At 49.0% G+C, this 21,452-nt stretch overlaps 1 protein-coding gene across 2 annotated transcripts in view; it reads right to left on the bottom strand.

Moving 5' to 3' along the window:
* Positions 1-21,452, bottom strand: part of tmem132e (transmembrane protein 132E) — a 780,602-nt gene that overhangs the window by 28,168 nt on the left and 730,982 nt on the right. The window lies entirely within an intron of this gene.

Raw genomic sequence — 21,452 nt, forward strand, 5'->3', positions numbered from 1 at the left:
CAAAGGCAATAGGGTGCTCAGAACCATCACCTATTTTGTGGGATAAAACTGCCCCGATACCATAAGGGGACACATCACATGTCAGCATGATTGGTTTTCCGAAGTTAAAATGCACCAAGTGGTTAGAGGGCTGTAATGGTCGCTTCACAACTCAGAAGACTTATTCTTGGGGCTTCCTCCATTACCACTGCTGATTCTTCTTTGGTGGATGGTATAATGGTGCCAATGTTGTGGCTAAATTCAAGATAAGCCTTCCATAATTTACCATACCAAGGAAGCATTCAAGCTCGGTCATATATTTGCGCGCAGAGACTTTTGTGTATAGCCATGGTCTTTTCTCCCAGGGGATGCAACCCTGCTGCATCAACGCAAAATGCTAGGTACGAACTTCTGAGGCCTGGAAAATACACTCTTCACATTTGAGCCGGACCCCCACGTCACAAAATCTATTTAATACTTCCTCCAGGCTAGACATGTGTTCTTCAGGGATCATACCAGTGACTAACATGTCATCAAGGTAGACCATCACTGTGAGAATTCCCTAGAGGATATTTTCCATCATCTGCTGGAAAATAATGCAGACTGAAGCGATGGCAAAGAGTAGTCTTCAATACTGAAAGAAGCCTTTGTGGGTAATTATTGTGGCAAACATCTGAGATTCTGTCCAATTCTAGTTGCAGGTAGGCGTGACTAAGGTCCAATTTTGAATAGGTGAAGCCCACCGGCAGCTTGATGTAAGGTCCTCGATCTGGGGAATTGGGTATCTGGGCAGCCTGATTTATAGTCGCCACAAATTCTTATTGAATTACCTGGTTTGATAATAGGGACTATTGGTGTCACCCACTTGGAAAACTGAACCGGCTTGATTATGCCCAGCTCTTCTAATCTCTTTAGCTGTGCTTCACTCTTCTGTGCAGTATATATGGCACTGGTCTAGCTCTGAAGAATATGGGCGTCGAATTCGGATTGACACAGATTTTGGCTTTGACGCCTTTAATTTGGCCTAGTTCCTTGTGAAAGTGTCTTCATACTTCCTCAAGGCATTTTGGAGGACGTCGTTGGATATTTAAAAAATTTCCAGTCAATTGAGCCTAATCTTCTGTAACCAGTCTCTTCCCATCAGACAGGGTCTATGTCCTTCTACGACAACCAAGGGTGGACTGGTCTCCTGCCCTTTGTACGGCATTCGTGCGTTAGTGTTTCCAAGGATCTTCAAAGTTTTCTCGGTGTAGGCGGAAATCTTGGCTCTAGTACTCTTCAAGCTTTAAGGCTGAGTTCCCGCATGAAGTTATCAGAAAGTCTGCTCACCTACTACGGTCACCAAAGCCCCAGTGTCAACTTCCATTTTGAGGGGTTTGCCGTTTACCCTTAAGACAATTTCAATTGGGTCCCTCTTACTTATTTAGACTGAATTCAACTGATACATCACATGATCTTCTTCAGAACCCTTCTCCACTATGCTGAGTGGTGCTATGAACTGCTGCTATTTTTTTTGCATTCGCACGTTTTGCCTCGTGCGGCAATGTGCTTGAATGTGCCTCTTTTGGTTGCATCGGAAATATACAAACTCCAGAACATGACAGGTCACCTGGGGATGATCTCCCCCACAATGATGGCAGTCGCTGACTTGGGTTGGTGCCCGTCTTTTTCTGGGTCATTTGAATCTGGTCCTGAGAATCATGTCTGGTTCTCCACTGTGCCTGTTGATCCTGCTGCGCACCTCACAGATATACCGCCCCATATTTGGTTAACCTCCCGTTCAACCATGCTTTCGAACTCGGTGGTGCCTTTTTCAGCGCACTCCGTCACCTGAGGTATCGTATCGGATTTTGCAATGTTATAATAGTTTCAGCCAGGAGCTTCTTCTGGATATTAAGGTTATGGATCCCACAAACCAGCCGGTCGAACAACATGTCACTGAGCGTGGTCCTGAATTCACAGTGCTCAGAAAGCTGGTGAAGCCTGGCCATGGAAGCTGAGACAGACTCTTCATGGTCCTTCATTGCAGAGTTTAATGTTGGAAGATAATCAAGGGCTTTGGGTTAAAATTTTCTTTGACCAATTTCACTACAAGTAAAAGTCGGGTGCCTCTGCGGACATGAGAGCCGGGATTCTCCCCTACCCGGCAGGGCGGGGGGTCCTGGCGTGTTGGAGTGGCATGAACCACTCTGGCGTCGGGCCGCTCCAAAGGTGCGGAGCATTCCGCACCTTTAGGGGCCAAGCCCTCACATTGAGGGGCTAGGCCCACGCCGGAGTGGTTCTCGCTCCGCCGGCTGGCGTGAACGACCTTTGGCGCCACGCCAGCCAGGGCCCAAAGGACTTTGCCAGCTGGCATAAGTCTGCGCATGCGCTGGAGCGTCAGCGGCTGCTGACGTCATACCGGCGCATGCGCAGGGGAAGGGAGTCTCTTCCGCCTCCGCATGGTGAAGACCATGCGCCACCAATCCCGCCGGTAAGGTAGGTGGTTTAATCCACGCCTGCGGGAGAGGTTCGTCAGCGGCGGGACATTGGCCCATCGTGGGCCAGAGAATCGCCGCGGGGGGCCCGCCGACCGGCATGCCGCGATTCCCGCCCCCGCCGAATCTCGGGTGGCGGAGAATTCGGGACACGGCGGGGGCGGGATTGACACCGGCCCCAGGCGATTCTCTGACCTGGCGGGGGTTCGTAGAATCCCGCCCGAGGTTACTAATCAAATTATGTTTGAGGCCCACAAACTGTCAGAAATATCACCTTCTGCTTGTCCTCGCCTGTGATAATAATACTAATTGCTTATTATCACAAATAGGCTTCAATGAAGTTACTGTGAAAAGCCCCTAGTCGCCACATTCCGGTGCATGTTCGGGGAGGCCGGTATAGGAATTGAACCAGCGCTGCTGCCTTGTTCTGCATTACAAGCCAGCTATTTAGCCACTGTGCTAAACCAGCCCCTAATCTTGTTTGCGGTAAGAAAATAATGGAGCCGCTCAATGTACTGGCTTCAATCCTCAGCCTCTTAGAGAAATGGGTCAAATTTGCCAATGATAGGCATTTTCACTCACGGTTTAATGATTCTTGATTCTACTTTCTCAACTGATCCTTCCTTCCCCCCTCAACTCACAAGCTGAATTCAAAATATTTACCTCATCACCAATGCGACGGCTTGAGACATACGCTGGAGTCTTCCAATAGTTAACAAAGTGGTTTATTGATGAAAGGCAAAGGCACTTGGGTAACAGGCAAAGAACACAATATAACAGGTTTTAACACTTTGGCTCCAGAGTCCATACTGTCCGGGGTCATGCTCCCAGGGCCCTGCGCAAACTCCCTGTTGGCTGGGATTTTCACACTACAGCACAATCGGCCCCAAGCCTGCAGGGCCGGTTTTAAGCCTATTTGACCAATTTCTTCAAATTGGGCCCCGCACCTTAAGGGGGCCCCGCGCCGGCGGCGACAGAGTTACCGTTTGAAGTCTTTTCTGTATTCTAAGAGGAACTATAGGGTAGTTTTTACTTTTGGGGAACGCACCGCATTACCGTCGACAAATCCTTCAGCCCTGTGCCGCCAAATCCTTCCGCCCGGGTAAGTAAGTTTCAAAATTTTAGTATATCAAGCATTTAATGTTTTTTTTTGGTTAAAGACGAGCATACTACACGAAATATAAACATACATAAATTTTTACTTTTGTAGAGTAGGGGCCCCGCCATCACTTTTCTAATTGGGCCCGCAATTCCTAGCACCGGCCCTGCAAGCCTGTCACGTGGTCCATGGAGCCCACTCCCTTAAAGGTGCCGTGCTACCACAGTCTTGCCCAAGTATATTTGGAAGATAATTGGGAAGGTGACTCGAAAAGTAGGCAAGGAAGTTTCAGGAAGGTTTTGAGTGTGAGGATAATGTGGCTTAAGGCTATTTTACTAATAGCAGAAAAGGTACATAATAGAAAGGGCTGGAAGAATGCAAGTGTGAGTAGGGATAGGATTGAAAGGCTGAAGGAGGTGCAAATCATGGAAAGATAAGCAGGCAGTCTCTGAAATACTGTTCATGGTTGAGTGCTCTGTCCCACTTGAATTTCCAGGATAAAGAACTACTGATTAATGCTAATGGATTAACCCTCTAGGCTTCATAAATATTTACAAGAATCTAATATCTCTTCACTTACCAACTGTTATCAGTAAAACCAAATCATTAGCCTCAACATTAATGATGCATGTAAAAATAATTATTTCTAAAAGCAGTCCAATAAAATGTTAATTCCAAGAGTAATAAATCTAGGGTTTAAAAAATTATTTTCTCCAGTGTGTGCAGCTATAGAGAATCTCCATATCAGAAGCTGCCCTTTGATTTGTGTCTCATTTAAAGCAGTGTTTCAGAGACTTTTGCCTAAAGCTGTCTCATGCAAACTCCATTAAGATGCAAATCATACGTTTTGCTGAGGAAAGGAGCTCATGGCAATTTTGTTGAGAAGTGGTTTCACTCTCATAAGTAATTAGGATTTTGGATATCAAAGTAAAACAATGAATTAATTTTAATCTCTTCTGATCAGAAGTAATTAGATCAAAGCAGAATTGAAAACAGAAATATTTTTTAATCTTACCCGAGTAGAGGCATTGAGAAAATAGCAGCTATTGTTAAGGTCTGAGGTCAATATTAAGATCAATGTGGGATGGGTGCGCTGGCATTTCTGGGGATTAGAGATTCTCCAGCAGAACACTATGCTGGCAAGGTTATCTGCATCCTTGGTGTTGGCTGACTTTTTCTTCTGCCAGACTCCTAGGAGTGGTACTTGTAACCTTTTTGCTGATTTTTCATTTTTTACCTGTGTACTCTGCATCCCTTTAGCTATTTAGGATGAATCTTTTTGAAACTCTTGCTACTTTTTTGCTGTTCATTATCTCTCGGTCCAAGGAATCACCACTGTTCCATGCATTTATGTAAGCCTTTTCTTTTAGTTTTATACGACCGGTCTCCTCTTTTATTGACTAATGTTGTTTAATTAAACAAGTAGGAGAACCGAAATACTGTATCAAATATTCAGTTGAATATATCCCACCATCTCTCACTGAAGTAAAACTATTATCAGTTCTGGTCAAGTTACAGTGCTGAATTTCTGACTTACCCCTTAACACTGGCCATCCCTAAATTTAAAACCTTAGCTTCTGATTTAACCTAGTTGGGTCTTGGTGTCCATCCCCTCTGTCCTGTGGAGGCACATGTGACTGAGGAGAAGCCCATTGGTGCTGCTGCTGATGTTGCTCCTGCTGCTGATGGCAGTGATGTTCCTTCTGCACTTGCCCCCCATCAGAGGTGGAAGGTGTACCTGCATGATTTGCTTCCATGCTGTGTTGAAGGTTCTCAATAAGCAATTGTAGCTGAAGATGAGTGAAGGATTAGGCAAGTGAAGTGCATTCCATGAAGTTGCAAACACCTGTCAATCAGGGATAGCACTCTCTGAGAGAATAAATGCTTTGAAGAACAACCTTTCATTTGGGCATGGCTGGAGTTCTTCACTTTCACCAATCAAAGCCTTCCCAGCCTGTCAATTTTACTGAAAAAGCTCTTCCTGTGATGCACTTACTTCTGTTGACGAGTTGTGGACAGGTCAGTAAGCTGGTGCCCTGACTATGAAAATCAGAATTGAGGTATAAGGTTTAATTAACTTCTTAACTATCTTAATTATTTATATGACATATTCAAGGTAGTTACCCACTCGCCTTCAATCCCACCTGGTGGAAACCTGAAAGAGGCCAGGAAAATGTTAGGGTTTCTAATAACTCCTCACACGCACATTTCCATTTGGCTGGGAAAACTCAGACTGGGATTTCAAATTCCACCTGAGCAGCTGGGGATTTTAAATTTGGTGAATTAATATCAGCAATGGTGACCATGTAACCATTGGCATATAACTGGTTTGCAATGGAAGTTAATTTGGCTTTTTTGTGATTTATGACCCATAGCAATGACTTTTAACTGCCCTCTGAAATAGCCCAGCAAACCACACAATTGTGCCAAAAGCATCATAACGAACTCAACAGTTCAAGAAGATGGCGCCCCATCACCTCCTCAAGGGCAGTTAAGTATGGGCAATAAATGCTGCTCTTGCCAGTGATGTCCACATCCCATGAATGAATAAAGAATACAAACATGCACTTACATCGCAAGTTGAAATTAGTGAAAGGTCCCAAGACATTTCAGAACTGGGGAGAAGTTGTAATTGAAGCCGTGGGTAGAATAGTAGATTTTAAGGAGGCCTTTGAAGGTGAAGATTGGTATAGCAAGATGAAGTGGTTTAAGGAGACAATTCCGCAGATCAGGGGTCTGATGGTGGAACCTGGGGTTGGTAAAAGTGAGAAGAGGAGAGAGAAGAAATGGGGAAAGGTGAGGGGAGAAGTATGGAATATTTTATGAATAAAAGTAAGATTTTTTAAATCAATAAATTGAAGATGAAGAGTCAGTGGAGAGTGAAAAGGAAATTGTTGATTGGTGAGACTCAGCACGATTTAACAGAAAAGTTTCTAAGTGTCATTTTGGGCATGATTTGCGGGGTGTTTCTCAACGGCTGCACTGGCGAGATTGCAGCTTTCATTTAATGGCACTTAATGCTAGAAATGAGCCTCATTGAGCTACTAAAAAAAACATAGACTTCTCAACCACTGAGCGTTTCTGTGACTTTCCTTGGTAGTTCAAGGCCATTTTGGTTTCCATTCCTGTAGATATAGAAACACCATATATTTTGTCAGTGTTCTTTAAGGTGGCGCCTCTTAACAGTAGGTTTTCAGGGCCCAAAGATCTTGCAGTCAGTTCTTATTATCAATGAAAATGTTAACTCGTCCAACAAACTTGTAAAAACATGCCACCTGCTGTAGACCCCCCCCCCCCCCCCCCCCCCGACTCATCAAGCGTGCGGTACCAATGCCCTCTTTTTGTCCCCGCAGAAAAAGATAGCCCATAATAAGTGGAAAGGGCTAAGACTACAGGGCGCAGCACCAGAGATTCAAGTCATCAACTCCCAAGAGGTATAGGCCTGGGAGATCGCAGGGTGGCTTTGGAGAGAGCAATCACCGACGAGAAAGGTTGGTCTGCGCCACAGAGGTGAGGTGCTTCTGCCCCTTCACCCAGATGGCCTGTCTCAAGTGAGTTGTTAATGTCAGACCAAATTATCCTTCCCTCTCACTGACCACATGTCCATTGTTTCACAAGATCTCCTTCTGATAGGGCTGGGCCACCTTGGAAGAGAGCTCCGAGGAGACCACAATCGATGTGTCACAGCTATTATCCCCACCTTCAACCAACAGCAGGCAGCATGTGTGGGCACCACACCTGGACACGAAGGGTTTGTACTGGTGGCTGCCGGTGGGTTCTGAGCAGCAAGCACAAAGATCATCCAATGGGGAGGATGCAAGGTGTCAGTCAGTGATTGGTGGGGAGTGGGGTGGAGTGGTGCCTGGGAATTTGAGGGGTGGCAGGTGGAACTAATGCCAGGAAAGAGGTGGCAACTTACCCTTGCAGCTCAATCAAGGTTGTTGGTCTTCTTCCAACATTGGACGGCGGTCATCCTTGTAATGCTACCCAAACTGACAGCCGCTACCACTGTTTCCCAGGCGGTGTTGGTGACCCTGCTGCTGATCCTCCGACCCCCACGGGGGAACAGGGTGTCCCATCTTGCCTCAACAGCAGTGAGAAGCCTGACCAGGTCTGCATCCCCAAAGCGAGGAGTAGGTCTGCATTCTGACATGCTTGTGTGCTGGCTGGGAGTGAGTGGTGAAGGAGCTTTTAAAATCATCTCTCTCTTGTTAGCAGTGAGACGCTGCGGCATGTGTCTGGCAAATCAGATGGTGAGACAGCCATTAATGGCGAGATGCTCAATCCTTCAACCAATGCAGAGACACACCTCGGTGGGTGATATTAGTGGACAAGCTTCTGGGGCACAATCTAGTGAGCATGAAACAGTTGCTGATACACATCAGGTGGAGGCAGGAACATCCAAGGGAGACAGTAGTTGGAGGTCTTCTGGATCCCAGGAATCAGCTGGGTCCAGGTCAGATGCTGAGCATTTGGACAAGGCTATGCCGGAGCTGATGCAGATGATAGGACACAGCCGTGAGATTCAGAAGGGGATGTAAGTGATATTCCAGTGAGTGCATAGCCTATTGGAGGAATCCCAATGGCTGCAGGTGCAGAAGATGATCCTGATAATACATGGCACTGAGTCCAACTCTGCTAGGGTAGCAACTGCAGTGGAAAACCTGGAAAATGACATCCGCATCTTGAGTGGTTGTATTCAAAACATTGCTCAGTCTGTGAGGACCATGGCTGAAGGCCTCAACATCATATCCAAGTCCCTGAGGGACATGTCCCAGTCACAGGTGTACATTGCCAAGGCACTGCCATGCATGTCCCAGAAACTGAGGACCATCGCTAAGGGCATCAGTACCATGATGCAGGTAATGGGAAGTCGCCAGGGCTGGCAGGGCCAGATGATGTGGAGGCCTCTGGAGCTCATCCAGCTGCTCCTTCATCGCATGGAGACCCCCAAGGGCCCTATGGGCACCATCAGGGAGGAGAAAGTGCTGGAGGCCAACCTGCAGCCTGTCAGCAAGGAGACGACAGTTGGTCTCCAAATCCTCGGAATCTCCCCCTCCTGACACTGGCATATCTCAAGGGCAGCTGATAGAAGAGGGTGGCATGGCGACATCTGTAAGTCGGCTGGGGCCTTGGGGTTCCAGGCCCTCCAGAGGACATCCGCCAAGGGCATCAAAGGCCATAGGGCACAGAACGAAGCAGGCTGCCTCTACCTCTGATTTGTATCCTGGGGACACTCTTAGACTTAGTAGTGGATCATGAAAGATTAGGCAGAGAGAGGATTACTGAATGGACATCGGGGGGAGGCAGGGTTCGGGGGAATGGAAATGTCTAATGTTCACTAATAAACCATGTTGTACCTGATGCATGCAATGCCTCTGTCACATAAACCCTCACAGCGGGCTTACCAGCACCTCTTACCCATGTTGTCCTGCGCTCCCTCCACCCCCTGCCCCCAGGGCACTGTGGTCCAAGATCCAATGTCCACGATGCAGACCCTGTTCAGAGGATGGGTGTGAGCGCGCTGTCAGCAGAAAGACAGGAGTTAGACTTTGGAATAAACTAAGGAGCACCAGAGCTAACCTCAGAGTGAGTTATCATCACTCTACTGCCTTGTATATAGACTCACTAACAGTGTTGACACAGACCCAACATCCTTGGGTGATATTACACAGATCTTTGGAGGGTGGAACAGGGTAGTCGGGAGTGGAGAGGGGGGAAAGAGTGTCAGGGGGGCGGGGAATGGGGAGAAGGAGGATTGGGGGAAGGAGGGAAATGGGGGGAGGGAGGGTTAGGGAAGGTGGGAAGGAGGGGAATGGGAGGGAGGGGGAATTGGGTGGGAGACGGGGGGAATGGGGGAGCAGGGATCGGCAGCAGGAGGGAAATGGGGGAGGAGGATTGGGTGGGAAGGAGGGCAAAGGAGAGATGTATTGGGGGGGTGGGACAGGGGTGAGCTGATTGGCAAAGCCTTGTCCTGTGAGAATTAGGGGATGATAGAGGGCATCCCTGATGCTCTGGGCATACCAGACCCTTGCCACCGCCTGTCCTCCATCCCCTGACTCCTCCTGCGGTTCCTCCCCAGGCTTGTCCTCCATCCCCTTCTGGTTCATCTCCTACTCCTCTTCAAATGAGGCCGAATGTCCCTCCTCCTCTTGCAGCATGTTGCCCTGCTTCTGTGCCAAGTTGTGGAGGGCACAGTAGACAGCACAAAGTGGGAGACCTTCTGAGGATTGTACTGCAGTGCACCATCACAGCGGTTCAGGCATCGGAACTGCATTTTGAGTAGCCCAATGCAGCGCTCAATGGCAGCACGGGGGGCAACATGGGCCTCGTCATATCCGGTCTCTATTTCAGTCTCCTCACTCGTGTCATCAACCAGGACCCCGGTGGGTACCCCTTATCCCCCAAGAGCTATCACATCATCCTGGGGTGTTCCTCTAAGATGCCAGGAATTTCTGAGTGCCCCAAGATGTATGTGTAGCTGTCTTGCACGGTCCTTGGGAAGCGTGCACACACGGATGACCTGGAGATGGTGGTCACACACAATCTGAACATTCGGGGAGCGGAACCCGTTCCTGTTAAGGAAAAGCACTCCCCGATGCCCTGGTGCACACAAGACGACATGCGTGCCATCTGTTGCCCACAGGACCTGAGGCATCTCGGTGGGCCTGGTCCAGCTCAACGTTGAGAGAGTCTGATTCTCGGACATACAGAGCATCCGTGACCTCACGAATGCACTTGTGGGCTGTAGCTTGTGGTGATAATCTACACAAGTCCCCGCTTGAGACCGAGAATGCTCCGGTTGCATAAATGTTCAGGGCTGCGGTGACCTTGACGGCCACTGGGAGCGGGTGTCCTCCTCCTCCATGGGCTCCAAGTCCATGAGGTCATGGCACAGGTGTCACACAGTCTCTTTGTTGAGTCAGAATCTCCTGTGGCACATGCTGTCCACCATCTCATCGAAAGACTAACACGTCTATACACCTTGGACCGTCATTGGCCTCCCCCTCTGAGTTCCTCCTCAGCATGATGGGTGGTCAGTTCTTCAGGGTGTGCGGCGTGGCCCCTGCACATGGGGTGCTGCCTCCAGCTTGCATCGACCCTGCTGCCTTCCCCAGTGTCTGGTCACCTGGGTTGTCATCAGCATCGTGAGGGCACGCTCTGTGGGACCGACAAGATCAGCCATATTGTTATAACTGTAAGGAATTGGAGAAGGAGCAAGACCGACAGTTAGGGTTTCGAGAGCTTCCAGCAGGAGACACTCAACAGTGGAAAGTCACACCGATGCAGAGCACGCCAGAAGAGAGAAAGAGCACCCCTTCCCTTTCAACAGCACCAGTAGAAGGTCATCCTACATCCTCCCTTTTCTTGCTCCAGGCCACAGAAGCAAAAGAGGCGGCACCAAAGAAACACATGGTCTCCAGCCATTAAACAGTACAATACAGTCACCAGCAATCTGCAAAGCATTTTCTCAGCACCCTCATCAAGGTGCTCCTTCCAATCAATCTGCCTCTCTCAGTGGTCAACCTTCAAAAGTGTAAAGTCAAGATACAGAGCAAGCCAGAAGAGAGAAAAAGTACCCCTTCCCCTTCTCCACTGTTGGTAACAGGTCATCTTACATCGTCCATTTCCTTATTCCAGACCACAGAAGCCAAAGAGACGGCAGCAAACAGACACACAGCCTCCAGATAGTTGCATTCAGATCAGTCCGTCTTTCGCCCCCTCATGCAGCTCCCAGCAGGAGAGACTCAACAGTGGAAAGTCACAATGACACAGAGCAAGCCAGAAGAGAGAAAGAGTTCCCTGTCCTCTTCTCCAGTGCTGGCAGGTCATCTTACATCCTCTCTCTCCTTATTCACAGAAGCAGAAGAGGTGGCAGCAAACAAACACGCCCCCTTCAGGCAATTGCCCGGCAACGGGAGAATCCCGCCCAAGGTCAATGGATTTCTCCACTGTCGGCGTCTTACCCGTGGTGTTCTTGCGGCAGGCAGGCGGAAGAATCCAGCCCATGGTATCACCCCTCACAGGATCCTCAACAGAAACGGAGGAGAAGCATGAGAATGTGTTATCATGTCCAGAACCTTGTCGAAGAAATGATCTGTCCTTCAGTGTGTTACTTGTTCCATGTATCAGTACCATTCTCCATCCAGGAGCTGCAGCTATGCAGGCTCTCCCACATGGCCCAATCTCACTAGAACCAAATCCTGGCATCCACATAGACCACTGGTGCTCAATGTACAGTTGGACATTCTTGACTTCCAGCGAGTTCAATCCACGGTGACGTGCCAGTTACATGCAGCACTCACCACACCAGTAACAAAACCATCAGCAATCTGCGAAAACATTTCTTCAATGACATTAGCAGGTCGCCTATTTGGAACAATGTTGCGCACCAAGTTCCGCAGTACCTTCTTGCTTCAAACCGGATTGCCTTCTGGACTCATACGTCCCCCTGAGCCCTATGTTCCAGAGCCCAGGTACCTTGGAAACAATTGTCCTTCTTTCTGGTTAAAGGAAAGGAAGGAAACAGCAACAACAGCCTCCAGGCATTTGTAGCCACCAGCAGGAGCAAGCAGCAAACACAACTTGCAGCTGTGAAGTGCTCTCACAACTAACAAGCACATCCCTAATTGCCATTGAGAAGCGAGCTGCCTTCTTGAAACGTTGCAGATCATGCGGTATAGGTACATCCAAGTGCTGTTAATGAGGGAGCTCCAGGATGTTGACCCAGTGGCGATATATTTCCAAATCAGGATGGTGAGTGACTTAGCGGGGAACTTCCATGTATCTGCTGCCCTTGTCCTTCCGGATGGTAGTGGTTGTGGGTTGCCACTTGCCATGCAAGTGGTACTGTGTTGTGGCATCACCAGGCTGACCCTTCATTTTTCTGTATGCCTAGTGCTCCTGACATCCCCTTCTGCACTCTTCATTGAACCAGATTTTATCCCCTGGATTGGTAAGAATGGGGGATATGTTGGGCCATGCGGTTACAGATTGTGACAGGGTACATACAATTCTGCTGCTGCTGATGGCCCATAGTGCCTCAAGGATGCCCAGTCCTGACTTGCTAGATCTGTTCTGAATCTATCCCATTTAGCCGGGTGATCCGCCTTTCCTTTTATTAACTTTGTCGTAGTTTGATACAACATTTCAGAGGGACATTTAAGAGTCAACCACATTGCTGTGGATCTGGAGTCTCACGTAGGCCAGACCAGGTTAGGATGGCAGATTTCCTACTCTGATGGACAATAGTGAAGCAGCTGGGTTTTTCACAACAATCGGCAATTGTTTCATGGTTATCATTAGACTTTTTATTTCCAGATATTTATTGGATTCAATTTCCACCAACTATTGTAGTGGAATTTGAACCTGGGTCCCAGAACATTACCCTGGTGTCTGAATCACCAGTCCAGTGACAATACCACTATGCCACTGCCTCCCCATGGTGAGTTCAAAGGTCCCAGCACCAGTTGGAAGGACTAATGTTATGAGAGTGCAGAGATATTAGAGTCTGAGGCTGGAGTTGACCATTGTGATTAAAAGGCAATTTGGAGCTCTGGTTTGGAAAGGAGTGGTGGATGGGACCAAATGCAAAGACCTGGGTCAAGGTCAACTTTGGATGAGGGAAGTATGGGAAGACTAGGGCTGGAGGTTCTGGCTTCAATCGAGTATGGGACGCAAGCCACAGATTCGGAAAGAGAAGGTTTGGAGACTGACCCAGGACTAAAGAACAGGAATTTTGGCTGAGCATCATGGAGTAGGAATAGACTAGCATTAGGTTGGCTGGTTTTGAAGCTATATTGCAAGAGTGAACAGGCTGTTTCTAGTCTATGAAATGGAAATGTCTGTCGGCAGATTCGATATACAGCAGGAACGGGAACCAGATTATTAAACTTGGTAAAAGTCAATGCTTACTATAATTCAAATAAAAACGTTGTTTGGATATGTTTTGGGGTTTCTTAACTCATGGGGTTAAACGTACAGCCCACAAAATTAAAGCAATTGGGAGAAAACCATCCATTGAACCAGAAGAAAATGGTAAGAAGTCTTACAACACCAGGTTAAAGTCCAACAGGTTTGATTCAAACACGAGCTTTCGGAGCGCAGCTCCTTTCTCAGGTGAATGAGGAAGAAAATGAGCAAGGGACTGAAAAGCACACACGTAACACCCACCATTTAGTTACACCTCACATTTATCACTTTAATGAACCCCAACAGCAGTTTCAAAAATACAAAGATTTCAGGATCACAAATAGGGTCATATTATTTTAGCAGTAAACTATTTTTATTGTAGTTGTTCATGCACTGTGTACTGCAAACATTGACTTTAATGTATGTCTGAAGTAGCATCTCACTGCCAGATCAAGTATTTTTTATATCCCACTGAAATATGAAGTAATTGATGTCAAGGTTTAATTTTGCAGTATTTGCGCTGATGGGATATGTGACCATTGTTTGGAGCCTATCCATTTTGTTAATAACACAGCTGCGGTCATGAATAAACTTTTTCAGCATGGTACAGGTACAATGCCTAATCTCTCCATAGAATCCCTGCCTTGCGGAAGGAGGCTATTCGGTCCATCGAGTCTGCACCAACCTCTGACATTGGAGATCCCTGGGTGGTTAGGGTCAGTGTAGGGTGGCTCCCTGGCTCTCCCCCGGAACACAGGTAGCTTGGCACTACCCAGTTGGCACCTTGGCACTGCCCCACACTGGCAGGAGCACTGCCTGGTGGCAGTGCAAGGCTGTTCAGGTGCCAGGGTTGCACTGCCAAGGTGTGGTGTAATGCCCATGTGTGGGGTGGGGGGGGTGGACATTGCCCATGGGTAGGGGGTGAGGGGAACCCACAAGTTCACTTACAGATTGGGAACATGATCCAACGACCCACTGCACGGAAAAGCAGCTCGCAGCGGCATAGCATGGCTGTTGAAAGTTGGGAGACGCGGCTCACAACGCCTCGTGGGATTCAACACAATCTCACAAGACGTTGTGATGTGAATTCTGTCCACAATGGGTGGGATCACTTTTTAGCAAGTTTGCAGATTCGAGTGAGGCAGTTAGCCTCACTCTAATGCTCAGATTCCCGAAGTACCTGAGGCTATGGAATTCAACCCCTTTGCCTCAGAGACCTTGGGTGAGTGCTGTTCAGCACTGGTCCCCAGAAACCGGGAGCAGGAGGGCAGGCGGAACGGCACTCGTGGGGCTCTCCCAGGAAATCGAAGGCGCCTAGCTGCATGCCCTTTGGGCAGTGTGGTGCCTGGGTACTGCTGGTGCCACTTGAGTACTCTGGCAGTGCCACCATGCTGCCATCCTGATGCTGTCAAGGTGCCCAGGTGGCAATGCCAGCTGACATGGGCACTGGCAGGGTGCCAGATTGGCTCTGCCAATGTGCCAAGCGGGCACTTTTTGCATGTGCGTGATCTGGTCGCGATTCCCAATGTGGGTGCTGGGGAACCTCCCATATTACGTTTGGACTGGGGGGAAGGGGCGGATTGTTTTGGAGCCTCGGAAATCTGGACGCCATCTAAAAATGGCGTCCTGATTTCTCGTTACAGCGGAGCTGCCCACTGTACAAAACGGGGTTATGTGCGGCCTTGGCTGGCACATAGGGAACTCGCCGGCAGAGCCTGGGAAACTCCTTGAAACATCCGCCACAAACAAACTGAGAAATTTTTGGGGAGGATCGCGCCCTAAGGGGCAATGTAGCATTGCCAATCCACCTAACCTGCCCATCTCTGGACACTAAGGGGCAATTTAGCATGGCCAATCCACCTAACCTGCGCATCTTTAGACTTTTTGAGAATAAATCAGTGGGAAACCTTGATTATTTCTCCTCAAGTATTAAAGGGCCAGAATTCTCCGGTTGTTGCAATTCACTTTTCCCACTGGCAGCTCACCCACACCCATGGTGTTCCCGGTGGTGTTGCGTGATTATAATGGGAAATCCCATTGACAAGCGGCGTGAAGACAGAATCCTTCCGCCAGCGAACAGTGCACCGTGGAGGAGTATGCGGCTGGGGAACCGAATGGTCTCACCCATGGAAGGAAACCACTTTTTAGCAATTACACCAGTGTTTTGGTGAAAATTGCTTTTGGAGACACTTACTGCTTTTTCTATTCACATGGTTAACTTTGATGTGGAGATGCCCGCGTTGGACTGGGTTGAGCACAGTAAGAAGTCTTACAACACCAGGTTAAAGTCCAACATGTTTGTTTCAAACACTAGCTTTCGGAGCACTGCTCCTTCCTCACCTGAGGAAGGAGCAGTGCTCCGAAAGCTAGTGCTTGAAACAAACATGTTGGACTTTAACCTGGTGTTGTAAGACTTCTTACTATGGTTAACTTTGTTATGGACAGGACAGGGTCAATTTGAACCGTACTAATCTCTCCTCTCACCATCACACCATAAACAGAAGGTTTTTTGATTTGTTTACCCTTTTATATGTGGTGGTGTATTTCCCAACCTCAGTTTTGGTTTGATCAAATTTTCTATTAATTTCTCCACAGCAAGCTTGAGATAGGATGAACTCAAAGGGTTAGTTTATTTGCACGCACTCAAAATGCGGGAGGAGAATCACAACATTGTTTCCTTTGCATTCGCACTGTAAAAGAGGGATAGACAATGGAAATATTTGTAGTTCAGAGACCACAGAGAAGTGAAATATTGTTTCATGAGGACCCAGAATCAAAGTCCAATGAGGTATTTCTTCACAGAGGTTGGAGGGCAGAAAAGCAATGTGGTATAATTCACTTATCCTGTGGTGTTGATTTCACATGATGAGATCGGCATATACAGATGAATCAGTCTTGGAGATGAGGGTGCAGAAGCTGTGAAGGTGGGGCCTGGGATTCAACCTGAGCAGAGTTCCTTTTCTGTGAGGCTGATTGGATGATGATAAACAGTGAATTAACTTTTCAGTTCCACAAGGCAACATTACTGGTTCCACAATTAAGTATTCCTTCACGGAGGTCGACGAGCTGAAAACCGATTCAGTTTAATTCACTTTTACTGTGATGTTGAGTTTACGTGATGCAACGGTCCAGTAACGAGGGTACAGATGTTTCAGCAGAAGCAGTGTAGATGGGGCCATAGGTTCAACTTGGGAGGAGCTCCTTTTCTGTAAGGCTGCTTGTTGGATGGTGAACAGCAGACTGACTTTTGCTGACAAAAGGGGAGTGAGCCCCACCTTTGAAGGTCTTTTTTTTTTTACTTCCTCCACCAGGCTGGTCAGGTTCCACTTGTGCATCTGTGTCCAGTCTCTGGCTATCTGGATCCCCAGGTAACGGAATCTGTTCTGGGCCTTTTTAAATGGGAGCCCCTCCAGCCCTGCCCCTCCCCTGTTTGGGTTCACTGGGAATGCCTTGCTTTTGCCCAGATTACATTTGTAGCCTGAAAAGGTTCAAAACTCTTTCAGGATTTGCAGTATTGCCTTCAGTCCCGCTGTGGCTTCAAGACATAGAGGTCATCTGCATAGAGTGAAACTCTGTGCTCTCAGTCCCCTCTCCGGATTCCCTTCCAGCTTTTCGCGTCCCGCAGGGCTAGGTTCGATCGCTAGTGCAAACAAGAGTGGGGACAGGGGGCAGCCCTGTCTTATTCCACTCTGTAGCTGGAAGTATTCAGAGCTGGTGGTGTTAGTTCGGACACTCGCTTTGGGAGCGTTGTACAGGTGCCTCACCAAAGCGGTGAAACCCGCTTCTAGCCAAGCTGTTCCAGTACCTCAAGGAGGTAGTTCCATTCGACTCTGTCAAAGGACTTTTCTGCGTCCAGGGAGACGATCACCTCTGGTGTTTTCTCCCCGGTGAGGGGGGGGGGGGGTCGTTCTTACGTTCAGCAGCCGCCTAATGTTCGCTGTGAGCTGCCTACCCTTGACAAAGTCCGTTTGGTCCTCTGCGACCACCTCTGATATGCAGCCCTTCAGCCTTTTTTGACCAGGACCATTCCGAGTATTTTCGCATCCACATTCAGCAGTGAAATTGGTCTGTATGATCCACATTCCGTCAGGTCTTTATCTTTTTTGGGTATCAGGGAAATTATGGCATGTACTAGTGTGGAGGGTAGGGTGCCCCATGCCAGTGAGTCTGCGAACATGTCCCTCAGGTGTGGGGCCAAGACTGGTGCAAATCTTTTGTAGAAGTCTGTCAGGAACCTGTTGGGTCCCGGTACCTTCCCCGCCTGCATGGAGCTGATGCTCTCCATGATTTCCCCCAGGTCTATTGGTGCTTCCAGCTTCCTCCGTCTGTCCTCCCCCACAACTGGTAGTTCCAGTCCGTCAAGAAACTGTTTCATCCCCGTGTCCCTGTTGGGAGACTCGGAGGTGTACAGTCCCCGGTAGAAGGTCTCAAATGCCCGATTGACTTCCTTTGGTTCCGTTACCAGTCTGCCTCTGTGATCCTTTACCTGTGCTTTTTCCCTCTTGGCTGCCTCCTTTCTCAGCTGGTGAGCCAATAGGTGGCCAGCCTTGTCTCCGCGTTTGTAGAAGTTCCCCTGTGTCTGGCGGAGTTGGTACACTGCTTTCCTGGTAGATAGCAGGTTAAAGTCCATTTGTAGCTTTTTTCTCTCCGCCAGCAGCTCTACGGTCGGGGCCTTGGGAGTATTTTTGGTCCGAATGGAGTCCACCAGTTGTTGCCTGGCCACCCTCTCTTCCCTAACTTTGCTTGCCTTGTAGGCTATGATCCCTCCTCTACTCACGGCCTTCATGCCTCCCAGAACGTGGAAGCTGAGACCTCCCCATTTTGGTTGTTACAAACGTAGTTGCCTATGGCCCGCAATGTTTTTTGGTAGAAGGCCTTGCCAGCCTCCACGTGGGGCGCTGGGCACGGCCTGTCTCCAACCTCACATCCATGTAGTGTGGAGCGTGGTCGGAGATAACGATCGCGGAGTATTCCGCTCCTGTGATTCCTGGAAGCACTGATTTCCCCACTGCAAAGAAGTCGATACAGGTATACACCTTGTGCGGAGTATGAGAATTTATTTTTCTCCCGGTGCAAGAACCTCCACGGGCCCACTGCCCTCATATGCTCCATGAAAGCTTCTAGTTCCCTAGCCGTGCCAGTCATTTTCTTGCTCTGGGGTTTGATTGGTCAGCCAGTGGGTCCTGCACGCAATTAAAGTCACCCCCCCATAATCAGTCGACGTGCGTCAATGTCAGGGATTTCTGCCACGGTCTCCTTTATGAATTCTGTGTCGTCCCAGTTGGGAGCATACACATTTACCAGTACAACCGGTGCACCTTCCAGGACACCGCTAACCCTGGGTCTGTAACTGCATTGGTTTCCATAAACCTCGTCCTCTTGTTAATTAGTATTGCTACCACCTGAGCCCTCGTCCCATAACATTAATGGTACGTCTGTCCCACCCAGCCCTTCCTTACCAGTAGTTGGTCCTTCTCCCTCAGGTGCGTCTCTTGTAAGTAGATTATGTCTGCCTTTCGGCTTCTTAGGTGGGTGAAGATTCTGGATCTTTTCACTGGGCCCTTGAGTCCCCTTACATTCCAGGTAACAATCTGGTGGGGGTTTCTGACCACCCCGGTCCTGTGGGATCACCCATACTTACCTGGTGGACGTGCCCCTGCACTCTGGGGTTTCCCTTTGTCAGGGGGGTCACCCATAATGGCCGAGGTCGCTTCTCTCCCCATGAGGTTGTGCCACAGCGCTCCGGGGTTTCCCTTTGTCCAGGGGGCGCCCAACATGGCCGCCAGCTATGTGTACGCCACGTGGATGCACCCCTGCACTCCGGGGTCTCCCTTCGCTCTCCCAAGTAGCTGTTTGCGGCGCCATATTGGTTCCTCGCCCTACTCCATGCCTGCCGAGGCCAGTGCCTGTTCTGTTTCTCTACCACAACCTTTTCTTTGCTTCTCTTTTGTTCTGCACTCTACCCCCGACTCCTCTCCCCACCAGCCCCTGTCCCTCTGTCCCCCCCCTTGTTCTTCCTCCCCCTTCTGCCCCCCGCCCTCTTCGTACCAGGCACTCCCTCTCCCGAGAGGCGTGCCGCGGCCCTCCTTTCTTCCTGCCCTCCTGTGTTGGCCCTCCTCGCGAGTTTGGTGGCTCCCCTCCCAGTATTTGCCCAGCTCTGGCCCGACTTTACCTTCCTCCTACCAGCCCTTGTTTCGCCCTCCTGTCCGCTTTTCTCACCCTCACTTCCCTTGCTCCGCTCCCCCCATTGCATTGAGAGAAGGAACAAGCCCAAAAATGAGACAGCACAGTCCCGCACAACACAGAAAGCGAATGTCTACAGTTCCTGCTATTATTGTCTCTGTTTGCGGTCTGTCCTCCGCTCTTTGTTCCGATTCTTCCTTTCTTTTTCGTCCTGTGGCTTTCATTGCTGTTGCGATTGTTCCTCCCTAATTTGTTCAATTTAACAAACTTATTAGCCTCCGCTAGGGTGTTAAAATACAGTTCCTTTCCCTTGAATGTTACCTAGAGTCTGGCCGGGAATAACACCCGAATTGCACCCTACTTTTGTAGAGTGCTGATTTTGCTCTGTTGAACTCAGCCCTTCTTTTTGCCAGGTTCGCCCCAATGTCCTGATGCACCCTTATGTTCTTCCCTTCCTATGTGCTCGAACTCATCTGCCGGGCACACCTCAGGAATTTTTCTCGGTCCTGAAACCGGTGCAGCTTCGCAATAATTGCTCTGGGCTGCTCTCCGGCTTGGGTCGAAGCGACCTGTGCGCCCTGTATATTTCTGGGGGGGTTTGGAAATCCTTCCCTTCCCATTAGATTGCCCAGCTTTTGGGCAATGTAGCCTGTTGGGTCTCTGCCCTCTGTCCCCTCTGGCAGACCCACTATTCTGATGTTCTGCCGTCTGGACCTGTTTTCCTGGTCCTCCACTTTCCCTCTTAGGCTCCCCTGGGATGTTACCAACCTTCTCACCTCGGTTTCCAGAGCTACAATCCTGTCACTCTGGTCCAAGGCGGACTACTCCAACTCCAGAATCGTTTTCTCCTGCGTTTCCACTTTCCTTCCCAGGCCTTCAATGGTTCACTGCATTTTGTCTGTCGTCTCCGACAGCACGTTCTTCATCATCATGTGGAGCTCCATCCTGATTGCCTCCTTCATGGTTCCCTTTTCAGCACGTTTCTCTACTCTTCCCCCTGTGCGGGGAGGGGGGGGGGGGGGTGGATAATGGTTGTGACATCCTGTTCCTGCTCCGCTGTTTGATCCGCCAGCTTTCCTCTCCCCGATTCGCCTGAACCTCCACCCGCCTAGTGGGACAGCCTGCCTGCGTGCCCGACACTCATGCGCTTTTCCCTCGTTGCTGCTCCTTACATCTCGCCTTCCCTTCAAGTTGTTATTTTTTCCAGCCATAATCCTTTTGTGTGCCTTTCGCCTTTGGCTGGGTTTTGGTGGGCTTTTTAAGCTGAAATTCCCGATAAATTGCCTCTGCTAGGTTCGTTTGGGAGGAGAGCCACCTGATGTGCGTCCGCTCAGCACATCGCCGCCACCGGAATGAATCCTCATTCTTCCTCCTGATTGCTTATCCTTTTTTGCCATGGTTGAGTTAATCATTTTGCAGGATGAGAGATGGCGATCAGCTTGATGGTCGCTGAGTCCTGGCAGTAGGTCAGTCTGTTGCTCCTTGGGCTTGGAGAAAACCAACATCTTGAGGATCAGTCCAGGATCCAGGCATTGTGCATCCAGAACCAGGGCCTCCTCAACCGTCTTTGGCTCCTGACATGACTTGATCCTGAAGGAGTTTGCAGGTGTTGCAATTTTCTACTTTTACTTTGAGCGTCATTAATATTTGAAGTTGGAAAAACAGTTGTTGCTGCTGTTAGACCTGAAGAAGCTGATACTGATCAAGAGACGTGGGAAAGGACACTCAGCCCAGGTGGCAGTTGTAGCTTCCTTCCAACTTCCAATAGCAATAAACATCTCAGCATTTTCTGCTATTAAGAC

The sequence above is a fragment of the Scyliorhinus canicula genome, chromosome 12 (genome assembly GCF_902713615.1).
Source record: "Scyliorhinus canicula chromosome 12, sScyCan1.1, whole genome shotgun sequence".
In the NCBI taxonomy this organism is placed as follows: domain Eukaryota; kingdom Metazoa; phylum Chordata; class Chondrichthyes; order Carcharhiniformes; family Scyliorhinidae; genus Scyliorhinus; species Scyliorhinus canicula.